This window comes from Ochotona curzoniae, unplaced genomic scaffold (genome assembly GCF_017591425.1).
Source record: "Ochotona curzoniae isolate NIBS_2020 unplaced genomic scaffold, NIBS_Ocur_1.0 contig_3819, whole genome shotgun sequence".
NCBI lineage: Eukaryota > Metazoa > Chordata > Mammalia > Lagomorpha > Ochotonidae > Ochotona > Ochotona curzoniae.
In genome coordinates, this window is record NW_024466004.1 from 6,158,763 (window position 1) to 6,173,560 (window position 14,798).

A 14,798-nucleotide genomic window follows, 5' to 3' on the forward strand; every position below is an offset into this window, starting at 1 on the left:
TGGGGTTTGGGGAGCTTCCCTCGATGCTGCTCAGAGGGCTGTCTACATCATTAATCTCTTCCCAACAGTGAGTGGCCCTGGAGCTCAGGGAGAAGACCAAGGGGTGTCATGTCCAGAACTTCTCTCCTCCCTCCTTCACAAAGTGAGGGAAGCACTCACTCCTCGTCCAGGGAGCCTGAAATCCCAGGTGCAGAAACCTTCCAGGTGACCTGGGTCAAGCACCTGGCAGGCACACAGAGTCAGAATGGAATACGATTGGCTTTTCACTGCTTCCCATTGGGAAAGGTCCTGGGGGAGATGGAAGCCAAAGGCTTTTTGCACAACATCAATTCCTAACTCTGCTCTCTCCTTTTACTCCTTCTCCTTGCCACCGTCTTTCTTTGCCCTTCTCCCTGGCTTTCTGTTAGGTCTCTTCAGGCCACTTGGCTCCAAATTCCCCCATCATTTCTTCCTTTTTTCTTTCTCCACCTCTTCTGTTCCCCTTACTGCCTCCTCTCCCATTTTTCTTCTGCATCTCCTTCATTCTTTCTTGGCCACATTCCTCTTCAGTCTTAGCTTCACGATTTTGGAAAATAAAAACAAGTCACTTTTTTTTATGTTTTCTTGCTAAAACGCAAGCCAATAAAAGGCTCCTTTTATTTGGGGAGAAAGGAAAGCAATAACTCAGGCTTTAGTAGGGACCAAAATGCACATATTTGTCATCTCAGTGGCGCACTGTGGGGTCAGCTCTTGTCATACAATGAGGCTGGCTCTCAGAGCAGCTGCAGAGGTATAAGGCTCCAGAGACAGCCCTGAGGGAACAGAAGCAACAGGGTCTGCCAGTCTGATAAGGTTGCAGCCTGATATCATGAACCTATCCCTGCCCAATGGGATGGGGCTGTGTCCCAACTTTGGCTGGGACTCAAGTGCAGTCACCATTATCCCTGCTCAAAAAATTTTCAAAAAGCCTGTGCCAGGCCTGATCCTTAATAGCTGCCGTGAGTGAAGAATTATCAGTCTCAGGGGTTGTCCTAGTCCCTAGCCTTAGGACCTCCCTACTCTGATGGAATAAATAAAATGTACTGCTCTCAGACAGCTTCCAGTCTGATGGAAGCAGCACATCTCCTACCCTGCAGGCTCCCACATTAACACATGGCACACATTCATCCCAATACTTGCAGAATACTTGCAGGTTGATGCATCAGGGAGAGAAAGGGAGGGAACAAGCACACAGCCTTTGAAGATAGGGGGGTCCTGCTGATGACAAATCACAGCTGCATTACAAATGTAACTGACCTCTTCATCTACAAATTGAAGCTTCCTTTCCTGGCAGCCTCCATCCCAGAGAAGGCCTGAAAACTTTATCACCTGTCACCCCCCCTTCCACAGGCCAGTTGACAGAACTGGAGATTTTTCTTGTGGCTCCTCTGGATCTCTTCCTCTGCCAGTGCTCCCAAACTCCACTCTGCCAGCCTGATGCCCATCTCTGCCTCTCAGAATTTCTACAGCAGCAAGGGGACCCATATATTGAGGGTCTGCTTCACACCAAATGCCATGCTGGTTGATTGACAAAATCTTAGACTTCAGCTCTTGCATTACAGCTCTTCTTCTGGATGTTCCTGTGTCCCTCCAAAGTTCCATGGCTCTGTCATTCTCAAGACCAGTGCAGAGGGGCTGCCTGCTTTGGGTGTCCCATTCTTGCAATGTCAACTGAGTGAAATGTTGGGATTCACAGCCTGCCCAGAGTAATCTGCCAACAGCCACTCTGGGCCTTTTATGCAGCTTACCATCCCAGTTCAATTGTCCAAAGTTTTGTTCCATTAAATCATGTCTTGAGCCTTCTATAATTAGGTTACAAAGCCATTTTCCAGATGGTGTTGCTGGCTTAGGAACATTCTAGGAGGTAGGTTCAAGGTTTTCCTCTGCCCTGCACCAGAAAGGACAGTGAGTACCTAGAGGTAAGTGGGAAAACTGATAGAAACCATCACATTAAAGAGCTAAGGGTCCCATCATCCAGCTGGCCAAATGGATTGGTGCCTGGGAGCCATGACTCTCAGTGAATGTGGTTCCCTCTTCTCTCTGCCCCCAGCTACCTGGCCAGCCACTCGTGCCTTGCAGCAATGATCCATGCCACTGCAGTGGTCAGAATGGAAGCCAGGGAGGCAGGTCTAATACAGAGCTAACATGGCTGTTGCACTCCTGCCAGGCACCCTGAGGAGCCATGAAACTTGCTGCCAAGCAATTGGGGGGAGTGCTCTTTGAGGAGGGTCAGAGCAGAAGCCTCCCTCCCATGCATGCCTGCCCAGCTTGCATAGAAACTGAAGCCTGGATGCAACCAGCTCTTCCCAGAGTTCGCTACTGCAGCATCTGCTGAGCAGGGACAGTGGTGAGAGGTGCCAACCACCATGTCTTCCTCAGTCTCTGAACATGCTGGAGGATGGGAATGAAGAGAGAAACTCAGTCAGATGCATCTGGCTCCTTCCAAAGCCAGCTGACCCCACTGAACAGTGAAGCAACTTTGCATCCCCTGTTTTTTGTGGGATTTCCAAGTCCCACCATGTCCCAAAGTAGGAAATCACTGATGTCCTTGCCTTCTGGGACCAGATGGGCTTTGGGATGACAAACTGGTTTTCCTGGGACTCAGGTAGAGAAGCAGGTTCCTGTGGGTGGGACATTCAGTGCTTAAACTAGCAAATCCAAGGGCAAGTAAAGATTAACTGGTCACTCTGAAGAAGTGCCTTGTCCCACCTGGGAGGAATCCCAGCCTCCTGGTTCCTATTTTCTGTTCTTATAAAATCTCTCTGGATTTAAAGTTCTCTACTTAGTATTTGCTTCAGAATGGAGAGAAAAGGGGACCTTATTAGAGATTTTGTTGAATAGATAATATCCCCCTGTTGAATAGATAATATCCCTCAAACACCAAAACCAAACAATGCTGGGTTGCAAAGCTCCTACTACAGCTATGAGGCCACGGGAGCAGGTATGTAGACCTTGCAGCTTTCACGAGGTTGCGCATTATTCACTACACAGGAACCCCAAGTGAAGACCTGGCCATCAGAGGGACAGATGTCATGGGACCTGAAACTTTGGGTAAGCTGGTGTGTGGTGTGGAGTGTTTCCTCATGTGTGCAGTGGTCATTGGGAGTGGATGTGTCCCTCCCTCCACTCCCCCATTCACAACCTTCCTGGTACACTCTGTCCCTTCTCAGTGGGTCCTCACGGTTTCTCAGCTGGTCTGGGAGCTCACCATTTCCAGGCAGCCTATCCAAAAGCTGTTGTTGAGTCTCCCTTACTTTATATATTTCACTTTCAAGTTTGACACATGGTTAGGTTTGGTGGAGGGAATCTCATGTCTGTTCAAACGAGGTAAAAGGTATGTGTCTTCTAAACTAGACCTTTCCCATGAAGGGAGAAATTTCTGAGGACCAGGCCTGGACAGAGCCAAATGGTTGTGTCAGACCTTCAGAGTGATCCTTCTTTTCCCAATTGGCACAGCCGTAGCATGCTCATGGTGATCTGTATTAAAATGTACTTTCAGATACTTAGCAGTGTAATTTCAACTATAATATTTGCACTAACATGTGATACCTCATCATGTGTGTGTGTAAAACATTCCTTGTGTATTTTTTTTTAACTGAGCACATACAAACCAGGTGAGGAGGAAAAGCGCTTTCCAGACCAATCTTCCAGGGAAGACATAAGTAGCTCAGAGATTCTCTCTGCTTGGTGAAAAAAAAAAAAAAAAACAGAATAATCATAAGAACTAAGAATTAGCAAATCATAGTTCAAGGTATTTCTTCCCTGAAGAATAATCATGTGTTTGTTTTAAATGGGCAAATGGGTTGATTACAATGATCAGCACGTGGAGATGTTGACTGAGCCTGACCGGCAGCTGTGAAATGCAAACAGACGTGTGGAGACATAATCACATTCTCATTCCCACTAATGACTTTGATGAAGGCAGAACAACCAAAAAAAGATGAGCCTCCAGTTCTAGCTGTATAGGAATGCTCTTTAACTAAAGCATTCCATCTCTGTCCTTTCAGACAGCCTTTTGCTGCATATCTGGGGCTCAGAAGCTACACAGGCTGATGTTTGTCATCGTAAGGGGCTACAGTTTGGATGAGTCAGGATGTTGAATGTGCCCCAGAGGTTCCTACATCAAAGGCTTGGTTCCCATTGGTAATATAGTTGGTAGGAGAGAAGAACTTCTGGAGGTGGGACCCAGGGCTAGGTCCCTCGGCTGTTGCAAGCACATCTTTGCAAGACTGTTTCTGCAAGAATTAGGTTTAACCTGCCTCTCTGCTTTCTGACTCACCATGGATCATCCTTCCTTCACCTGCCTTCCACCATTGTCATCCACAACTCTCACTAGATGCCCAAATAATGGGACCACTCCATCTTGGACCGGAACCTAGAAAACTAAATTAAATAAAACTTGGTTCTTTATTAAAATAGCTGCTTTTGCTATTTTGTCTCTTGTATTGTACATATGAAATAACGTCTGTTTTATCAAATATCTGTCACCCAGGCTTCCATCTCTCAATGTATTTTTTTAAATCAAAACCATGAGATGGTATTTCTTTTTTTGTTATGTGAAAGTTGGAGTTTCAGAGAGAGAAGGAAAGACAAAGAGAGAGAGAAAGAGAGAGCTCTTCCATCCTTTGGTTTACTCTACAAAAGGCTGTAACAGCCAGAGCTGGGCTGGTCTGAAGCCAGGAGCCCAGAGCTAGTAGCTTCTTCTGGATCTCCTGCAACAGTGCAGGGGCCAAAGCACTTGGGCCACCTGATTCTGTTTTCCCAGACCTTAACAGGGAGCTCAATCAAAAGTGGAGTAGCTGGGATTCAAACTGGCACCCATATAAGATGCTGGCACTTTATGCGAGGCTAAGCCACAGTGCTGGCCGCCTTAGAACATTCTATTTATATATATATATATATATATATATATATATATATATATATATATATATATATATATTCCAAAGTATATCACTGGTTATCGGTACAATTCACTTTTCAATTTAATTTTTGTTTTTGTTTTTGCTTTTGATGATGTTTTCATTGTTGATCAAGGTGGGAAGGACTGAGGGCTAAGGGAAAGTTGGTGTGATCGTTGTTTCCAAATTTTCCATTTCTTCTTTCTGTATCAGAGGAAGGGGAGAGACAAGGGAAGAAGTCATACCCAGCCTCTGAACTGCTCCAGTACCCAGGCATATGGAATCCAATATCAACCTAGGATCCCAATGTGGTGCACGCTCTGAGAGTTCTGCCCAAGTGGTTTCAGTAGTTCTGGAATGCTGTTGATCTCACTGATCGAAGGATGAGGGAACCCATGTGGTGGCCATTGGCTGGCAGTCAACCTTACAGTCTCCATTTGCCCAGATTTTTGCTATCATTGTTTGGCTAGGATAGTTGTCCCATTTGCTCTGTTCTCCTTCCTCTGCCATGGCACCAGGTATCCTCTGCAGACTCCAATGGGCTGCCATATCCTTCATGTGTATCTGGGCCTGCCATCCACTGCTCTGTCTCCTCCACTGAGGAGGACAAGGCTTTGCAGGTAGGCCCAAGTACCTGGGTGAGGCAACCGAGGCCCCACTGGACCCCTAACCCCCCAGAACTGACAGACCCACCACCACCCTCCATAGAGGCAGGCCCAAGGATTTTAGGATTCATGTCTCTAACTAGATTTAAGTATTTGCTTACAGTTCTTTTTCAGATGAAATTTACCTTTAGTGAATGTGTTAGTGCTAAGTATACCATTTGTTGAGTTTTGAGAAATGCACATATCTGTCTGCCCTAGCCCCTTAGATCACTAGCATGGCTCCAGAAAGTTCCCTCATGCTGCTTCCCAATCAGGCCCCTCACACCACCTCCCTGCAAGGTAACCATTATTCTGATTTCTTTTCACCATAGACTATTTTGCTGGTTTCTAGAGTTTTACATCAATAGAAGCATACAACACATTCAATTTTGCATTAAATTTCTTTCACTGAGCGTAATGCTACAGAGCCGTGTATGAATCAGTAATGCATTCCTTCTGATGACTGAATACTAAGTGTCCACCGAATGACCAAATCCAAGTTTGATTACCCATTTGCCTACTGATGGGCACCTGGGTTGTTTTCAGTGTTGGACAATGGTGGCTAAAGCTGATATGCAGGTTGTATAAAATACTTCTTGTGGATGTGTGCTTTTGTTTCTTTTGGATAAATACACAGGAATAAAGTGACTAGGTCATGGATTGGATGTGCTAATTTCATAAAATTCTTCCAGGATTTTCCAAAGTAGGTGTGCCATTCTCTGCCTGCATCAGCAGCCTGTGACAGATCCAGTTCTATATCCTCCCCAGTGCTGGGGATGTCAGTTCTTTACACTTGAGTCTTTTGAACAGGAGCCTAGTAGTAGTATATCACAATGGGTTGAATTTACACTTCCCTGATGCTGAAAGTATTTTTCTATGTGTGAGTATTGTGTATTCATTGTATTCCTTTGTGAAATATGTGTCCAAACCTTTTGCCCACCTTTACTGGAGTGCCTGTCATTTTTATTGCTAGTTGTAGGAGTGACATGTATATTCTAGATATTAGTCCTTCTCAGATTTCTGTTTTGCAAGTCTTTCTCCAGTTCATGTCTTGCTTAACATTTTTTTCAACAATGCCAACTGATGAGCAGAACTTTAAAACTTATACACGTCTGATTTAACAATGTTTTCTGATGTCCGATATTGTTATTGTCTTCATTGCTTCTGTGTATGAAGCCCTTGTTACTCCCCAATACACAAAGATATTCTTCTGTAGTTTCTTCTAGAAATGTTATGATCTATAAGGAATTCATTTTCGTGTATGTGCAAGATGAGAACTAAGATTCATTTTGCCAATTAAAATTCAGTTCTTTCAGCACCATCTACTAAAAAGACTTTTCTTTTCTTCATTACATTGATTTGGTACCTTTAGTAACAATGAAATGCTCATTGGTGTCTATTTCTGAACTCTGTTCAATTTCATTGGCTCATTCATTCATTACTATGCCAATCCATATTATTTGGATTAAAGTAGCTTTTATAATATGTCATAGAGACAAACAGTAGAACTTCACCAACTTGGATAACTTTTAAAAGATTACTTTGGATATTCTAAATCCTTTGTATTTCCATATGGATTTTTAAATTAGATGTTTCTATAAGGAACATCTTTTGGGATTAGGACTGAGATTATTTTTAATCTATGCGAAGAACCTAATTTAAATGCTTTCATTCATGTTATAACAATTTTGACTTTTCTAATTCATAAACATAGTTTATTCCTCCAGTTAGTTAGAACACTCCCATTTTTTTCTGAACAAGTTTCATATTTTTTAGCCTGAATCTATTTTCCTAAATTTAGTACCAGGTATTTTGTGACTATTTGCTTTTTAAAAAAGATTTATTGATTGACTGACTGGTCTTTTTGGAAAGCCAGATCAGATTTATGGAGAGTAGGAAAGACAGAAAGAAAGATCTTCCATCTGCTTGTTCACTCCCCAAGTGGCTGCAATGGCTGGAACTGGGCCATTCTAAAACAAAGAGCTTCTTTCAGGTCTGTCACATGGATTCTGGGTCCCAGGCTTTAGGCCATCCTCTACTGCTTTCCCAGGTCACAAGCAGGGAGCTGGAAGGAAAATGGAATAGCCAGAACATGAACCAATGCCCATATGGGACTCCAGAATCTGCAAGGTGAGAATTTAGCCATTGTGCCATTGTGTCAGGCCCAACCTAGTAGTTTTATAAGTAAGATTTTACAAATGATTGCTGGTGTATAGATGTATAATTTACTTTAGTATAACTTTCTATCCTGGGATCTTCCTAACTTTACTTAGTGATTCTTGCAGTTGTTTCGAAGAGTAGCTCCCAATTTATTGGCAGTTTACAAGTAAACAATCATATCATCTATACATACAGTTCTACTTCCTACTGTCCAATTCCAGTAGGTTTCTTGTTTTACTCACTGGCTATAAGGTCAGGAACATTGAGGATTTAAAGACGTGAGAGCTGCTATCCTCACCTTACTCCTGCACAGTAACTGTGCAGAAATTGGACATTTATATAAGAGGCTCCTCTTCTGGAAGAGAAATGCTAGCAGGCAGGAATGCTGGCTACCTCTGATTCTGGTGTATCTTCCTAGAACGTTTGTACTGAAAACAGGCTAAAAAGGCGTGTTAGTGTGTCACCTTGACAAGAGAGCAGATTTGTTTGTTGTTCCCAATAGTCCCTTAGAGTAAGTTGGGGTTCCCCAAGCTTTTGGACTCCTCAGCTAAGGCATAAGCTCGCTGCTCATGGAGCATCAGTTCAGGCCTGGCAGGATTTGATGAGTAGGGAGAGCCAATGAAGATGTGACATTCATGTTGCCCCATGTGATGGAATGAAACCCTTTGTCTCTGACTCAGGACTCGAATTCCTATCAGCATGTGACTTAGTAACATCCACAGAATCATTCATATGTCCATTCATCTTTCAAATGTTGACTCGAATTCAGCATCCAAAATGCGTACATAGAAGCCTCGATCCTCATTGTGACTGTGGTTGGAGATAGCAGCCCTAAGAAGAAAATTGGGCAGGGGTGGTATACTTACTAGAAGAGGTGAAGGGAACACTTGTGTTCTCTGTCCACGGAAGTAAGACCCTGGGAGGGCACAGCCACTCTCTACAAGCCAGAAAGAGAGCCCATGGCACACACTGTAACCTGCTGGAGATCTGACCTTTCGCTTCCCAGCCCCCAGCACTGGGAGAGGATACCTGCGGACCGCGGAAGCCCCCCAGTCCCAGCAGGCTAATTCCCACAGCTGTGATGGGCTGGTTAGTTTGCAAGTAAGAGGAAATCACAGACTCTTCATGTTCCTTGACAAGATCAAGGCCATGAAATCCTACACTATTGAGTATGCTGCTTTTTCTACAAGATCATTGCCAGAACTCATAAAAAAAAAGAGGGAGTTCTCTTTTGTTACTTAATAGCTCTGGGTTTTTAGTTTAGGTTTTGTTTGTTTTTGTTTGGTTTGGTTTGGTTAACTTTTGGGATTTTTCTTGAGTCTTACAACTGGGTGCTGCACTTCATTCAAATGTTGTTCTGTCCTCTGCTGATAGGATTATTTTCTTCTTTATTCTCTTGAGGTAGTTACACTGATTGATTTTTGAAGGTTAAACCAATCTGGCACTACAGGAACAAACTTTACTTAGTCATGATGCAGCATAAGCACCAGTGTTTTCCTGTGTGCATTCTGTGACTGTTTATTACAAGTTCTTGTGCCCAAGTTTCCACAAAATACTCTGATTTTAGTTTTATAATGTCTTTGTTGGACTTTTGGCCTTGCAAGATGAGTTGGAAAGTGTTGTCCCCTTGGTTTTATGTAAGAGCTTGTGTTCATCCACTCAGGCTCGGTAGCGGAACACCACAGACTGTGTGATCGGACAGCAGTGATGCATTTTCTCATAGTACTGGGGGCTGTAATTTCAAGAACAAGGTACCTTCTGATAAAGGTTCTCTTCCTGGCTTGTAGGTGGCCACTCTCCCCATGTATTCACAGGGATGTGTGTGTGTGTGTGTGAGAGAGAGAGAGAGAGAGGTGGGGGGAGAGTAAGGGGTTCTATCCCTTTATCAAGGGTACTGAGCATGACAGCCCACCCTCACAACTCCTTCTAAACCTAATGGTTTCCTAGAGACCCTGTCAGGAGCCATGTACTATAGCCACACTGAAGCCATTTTGAATATAGAACTATGGGCCAGTGGAAAACCCTCGGTTGGCTAAATGCTTAGGAAAGGGATTATGAAGCTAATCACACACCTAGTTTCAATTATTTCTAGCAATTGTTTCAGAATGTGATTTATGCTGTACCTGCCGACATCCTGTTACTGGTTACCTACACTATTGTTGATATGGTGGTTACTATTGCTGATAGGGTGGCTGCTCAAGAACAATCAGTCTTGAGACCATAGCTTGCGTCCCAATTTCTTCTTCCCTCCCTGAGCTTTAGTTACTGAAGAATATAAAAGCCCTCAGTTGAAATCAATAAATTGACAGCTTGATCAGACATCCTGTCTTGCTGTCCATTCTTCGTGTCTCTTGTCCAGTCATTCTTTCCTAGGTTGGTTGCGACCCCCGTTGACTGTCCTGCAGGACAGAACAAAGCCCCATCTCCAAGCCTACCCTGCTGAAAGGTTAGGGTTTCAACAGGGGCATCGGGCAGATGGCAGTGGAGACACAATCCAGCTCACAGCACAGGAGAATTGGGGGTAATTTCATCCTACCTGTTTGCCAGAGTGTACCAGTGAGACCATGGAGCTGGGACTTAGCTTTGCAGAAAGGCTTTAGTTAGAAGTTCAGCTTCCTTATCCACAAGCTTTCTGCTTCGTTTCTTCTGAAACCAGCTCTGACAACTTAATTCCATCATGGAATTTGGCCACTTACCCTAGGTTGTCAAATTTATTAGAACATGGTTTTTCTTATGTTTGTAATATCTTTTTAAGAAAAGATTTGTTTGATTTGGAAGAATTACACAGAGAAAGGCTGGAGGGGGAGAGAAAGAAGGAGTGAGAGAGAAAGATATTCCATCTGTTGGTTCACTCCCCAAGTGGCCAGGCCTAAGACAAGGGCTAAAAGTTTCTTCCAGGTCCAGCGGCCCAGGAACTTGGGTCATCTGCTGCTGCTTTTCAAGGCACGTTAACAGGGAGCTGGAAAGGAACTGGAGCCATAGGGATTCAAACCAACTCCTATTCTGGTTGCCAGCATTGCAGGTGAGGGCTTTACCCACTATACCACAACACTGGTCCCTATAATATCTTTAAACCTGTGGTGGCGAGCTTTCTTCATTCCTAATGTTGATGATTTGCATCTTCTCTCTCTCCATCTCTTCCTCCCCCTGTTCTCTTTTATTCTATTTCATGATGGGTACTTTTTTTTTCTGTGTGTCCTCTTTCAATTCCATTATTTTATCTACTTCATTCTTCTTTCTACTTATATTGGTTTTTCTTTACTCCTCATTTTGTAGCCTCTGAAAGTGGAATCTTAAATAACTGACTTTAGATATTTTTCTTTACTAATAGAAGTGTTTAATGCTATACATTTAAAGACAGGAATTTGATGTAGTGGCTAGGATACCATTTGGGATACCCTCATTCATTATCAGGTACCTGCATTCAAGCCCTAAAACTGCACTCAGATCCCACTTTCTGCCAGTACACAGCTTTGGATACAGGAGGTGGTGGCCCAAGGACTTGGGTACCTGCCACATGGAAGACTAGCTGGAGTTCCAGCTTTAACCTGATTCAGCCCTGGATGTCCTGGTCATTTGGGGAGTAAACCAGTGGATGGGGTATTTCTGTCTCTCCCTTTCTGTATCTAAAATAAATAAATTTATTTTTAAATGTAAGCTATAACTGCCCCTTTCAGCACGGCTTTATGTCTCTGCCACAAATTCTGATGCTGCGTATTTTTCACCACATCAAATGAATAATAATAAATTAACAAATGAGTGCATCCTTCCTCTGTGTCTTTTGACAGCAGTGGTGATTTCTTCCTTTAATTTGTGGCTCTTTAGGAAGATGTTTACTTTCCAGATGTTTGTAGTTTTGTGGTTTGAGGATTGATTTCTGATTAGATTCCTCAATGGTCAGAAAGCACACTCTGTAATTCCCATGCTTTTGGATTTATTAAGCCTTGTTTTATGGCTCAGCATATGGTCTACCCTGTAAAATATATTGTATGCACTTGAAAAGGATGTCTATTCTGGAGCTGTTGAGTGTAGTAGTCTATAAATATCAATTAGGTCAAGGTGGTTGGTATTGTCATTCAGTTCCTGACTGAACAAAATTTTTGCTTCTATCTTCCTTGCCTAAACTAGGGAATTGAAAATAAAGGTAAAAGGTGAGTTTCTGAGAGCATTTTCAAAAGTGTACAAACATGTGAAGCACTTAGTACATTGGAAAGCTTAACAAGGCCTTGTGCCTTTCTCTATTGTATCTTCTAAGCCATACCATCGTCTCCCTGAAGCCTGACGCGTGCCAGAAGGGACTGACTGAGTGGACAGCCAGCCAGCTGAGACAGAAGGACATGTCCCTTCAGCTACACCCTTCCTGGCCCCTGCTTCCTCACCCTAATCAGTTGGCCCCAGTATTTGGGTGCTGGTACCTAGTATGCGGCAACTTCATTCCCCTTAGAATTTGACCTTTGCAAGGCTTTGCTAAGTGACCACATCTTATCTTTTGCAGGGCTCAGACAACGCCACGGCAAAGCAGCAGAGAAGTTAATTTGAACTTGGAGCCAGGCAGCCTTAGCCCTTGGGTCACAGAGTAGGCACCCCAAGTGCTTTGATTTCCACATTGTGTTTTCGTGACAGGCATTATGAAGTTATCACAGCACTCCTGTGGGCATGCCTCTCAGGACCTGTGAGCCTACCCACTGATGGACATTGCCCAGTGGCCACACCCTCCCACTGCCTTTAATAATGGATGCCTTTCATTTTAGCCAGATGTGTGATTACCTGCATAGGTCCTACATTCCCAACCCCTTTCGTAAAAAAAAAAAATTAGGCTTCCCAAGAGTGGGCAAAGAACAACAGTGTGTGTGTGTGTGCAACTTTCTTGGTATGCCCTTAAAGAAAGGGGTGTGTTTTTCTCATCCCCTCAACTAGCTAGCATGCACCTGGGGTATTAGCAAGCCAGGATTTCAGAGCCTCCGAAGAAAAATTTGAATCCTTGCAACCTTGACAAACAACAGACAGACAGCATTCCTACTTACCCTGAGTAACCTACTTCAAGATGCTTAAGTAAGAATAAAATAAAACCCAATTTACTTAAGCTACTCTTTGTTGGAGCCTCTTGGCTGTCATGGTCTAACCTGAGTTTTGATGCTCAACATAGAGCTTCTCCACTGGGATGGCTCTGAGTTGAGATATACATGGCATCTTAGCTGAGGCTCTGTATGCAGGCTGGGTTGATTGTCGCCTGGCGGAAGCCATGGCCAACAACTGTCCTGTCCACCACCACACAGCCAGCATACAGCCCAGTGCTGGGATCTGTGAAAGCTTAAAACTGCGAATGAATCAGCCCTATTCTTCAAGGTGTAATTCAGCACACTCCTGCTGTAGTAAGAGTAACTGGCAACTATGCCATCATCTTAAGTTCACTATGAGAAAGCCCTGGAGAAAAGCCTTGAACTCCATGATCTAAACAATCTGCATTGCTCCTAAACAAAATTGCCAGTGATTTTTTTTAAACCTTGGGCTCCTGTTCAAGTTTAGAAATTATAGCTTGGCTGCCAGGTAACTGGGAATTGATGTTGTTCTTCACTGCAAACATGGAGCAGGTGTAGGAGACTCACGTTGTGCTGTGTACAACCCACTCTCAAGACTCCAGTTCCCAGCCTCCCAGCTGCTTCCAGTGTTGCCTGCTGGCAACTCACAAATGAATTCTCTCTTAGACTTGGCCTTTGACAAGGGTTGCCAGATATGACAGAAGATGCCCAGTTTGATTTGCATTTCAAATCAACAGCAAATACATTTGTTAAGTATGTGTATGCTCCATGCAACATGTGGGGCACACTTAACACCGGAATGGATCATTGTTACTTATTCTGAAATTTGAACTCAAGTGGGCACTGGCTGTATGTATTCTCTTGCTCTGACAGCTCTATCTTTGGCTGAATAGATTTACCTGGCTCACGATCACACACCTTTCCCCAAGGATCCGTGCAAAGACTGAGCTATGCAGAGAGGAATGGCCAGACCCTCCTCTCAAGGTCATCTTTGAGAACTTACTGAAGGCATTGAAGCATAGCCCAGCTTTTCCATCTCACCCGGACCCTGCTGCTGTTCCTTCCTTTCCTGTGAGCAGAGCCCCAGAACTCTCCCCCTGCTACCAAATTTCTTGATGATAATATCTCTTTTCAGACTTTTCATCCTGGAGAGCCAGGCCTGAATGAGTACCTCTGGGCCACAGTACTGCTCCCTGAGTTTGCATTTTTGCCTTGTATTCCCATCAAGGCTGCTTTCCAATCTGTGTATCACTTGTACTCCATCTATTCTTGTAAGGTCCTCCAGATTCTTTTGTACAAATATTTACACAGTTTTTTAAAAAAGATTTATTTTTATTATTGTTTTTATTGGAAAGGCAGATATACAGAGAGGAGAGACAGAGAGGAAGATCTTCCATCCGATGATTCACTCCCCAAGTGAGCGCAACGGCTGATGCTATGCCGGTCCGAAGCCAGAAGCCTTTGGGCCGTCTTCGACTGCTTTCCCGGGCCACAGGCAGGGAGCTGGAAGGGAAGCGGGGCTGCCGGGATAGAACCGGCGCCCATATGGGATCCCGGGCGTGCAAGGCAAGGACCTTAACCACTGCGCCACCGCGCCGGGCCCTACACAGTTTTTTAAACCTTGTAGAAGGTCATTAGAAAGAGCACTGGAGAAGGCCTCATCCTGATGAGTTCAACCGATGATTGAGGCATCACTTTGCTCAGGGACATGTTTCTTGCCATTAGAGTGAGGATAAGATCTGTCCTTAACACACTTGCATGTGAACAGGATGGCGGCTGTAGGCTGCTGGAAATAGAGGGCTCTTTCCAGCCATAAGCTGTGCTGTGATGTGAGCCAGTTCTGCACATCAAATTCTCTATTCACTGAGGGGCCTCAGGAGTGTGCAGCTTCACCATTCCCAGGAGACAAAGGCCTCCCCTCTGCTGAAGATGCTCAGCCTCCAGGGAGTGTGAAGCTGCCTTCTGGACATCTTTGCTATAAGACAGCCTTTCTACATTGTGGCTAGGGTTCTGGGGCCCCAGGTGAGCAGCAGTGG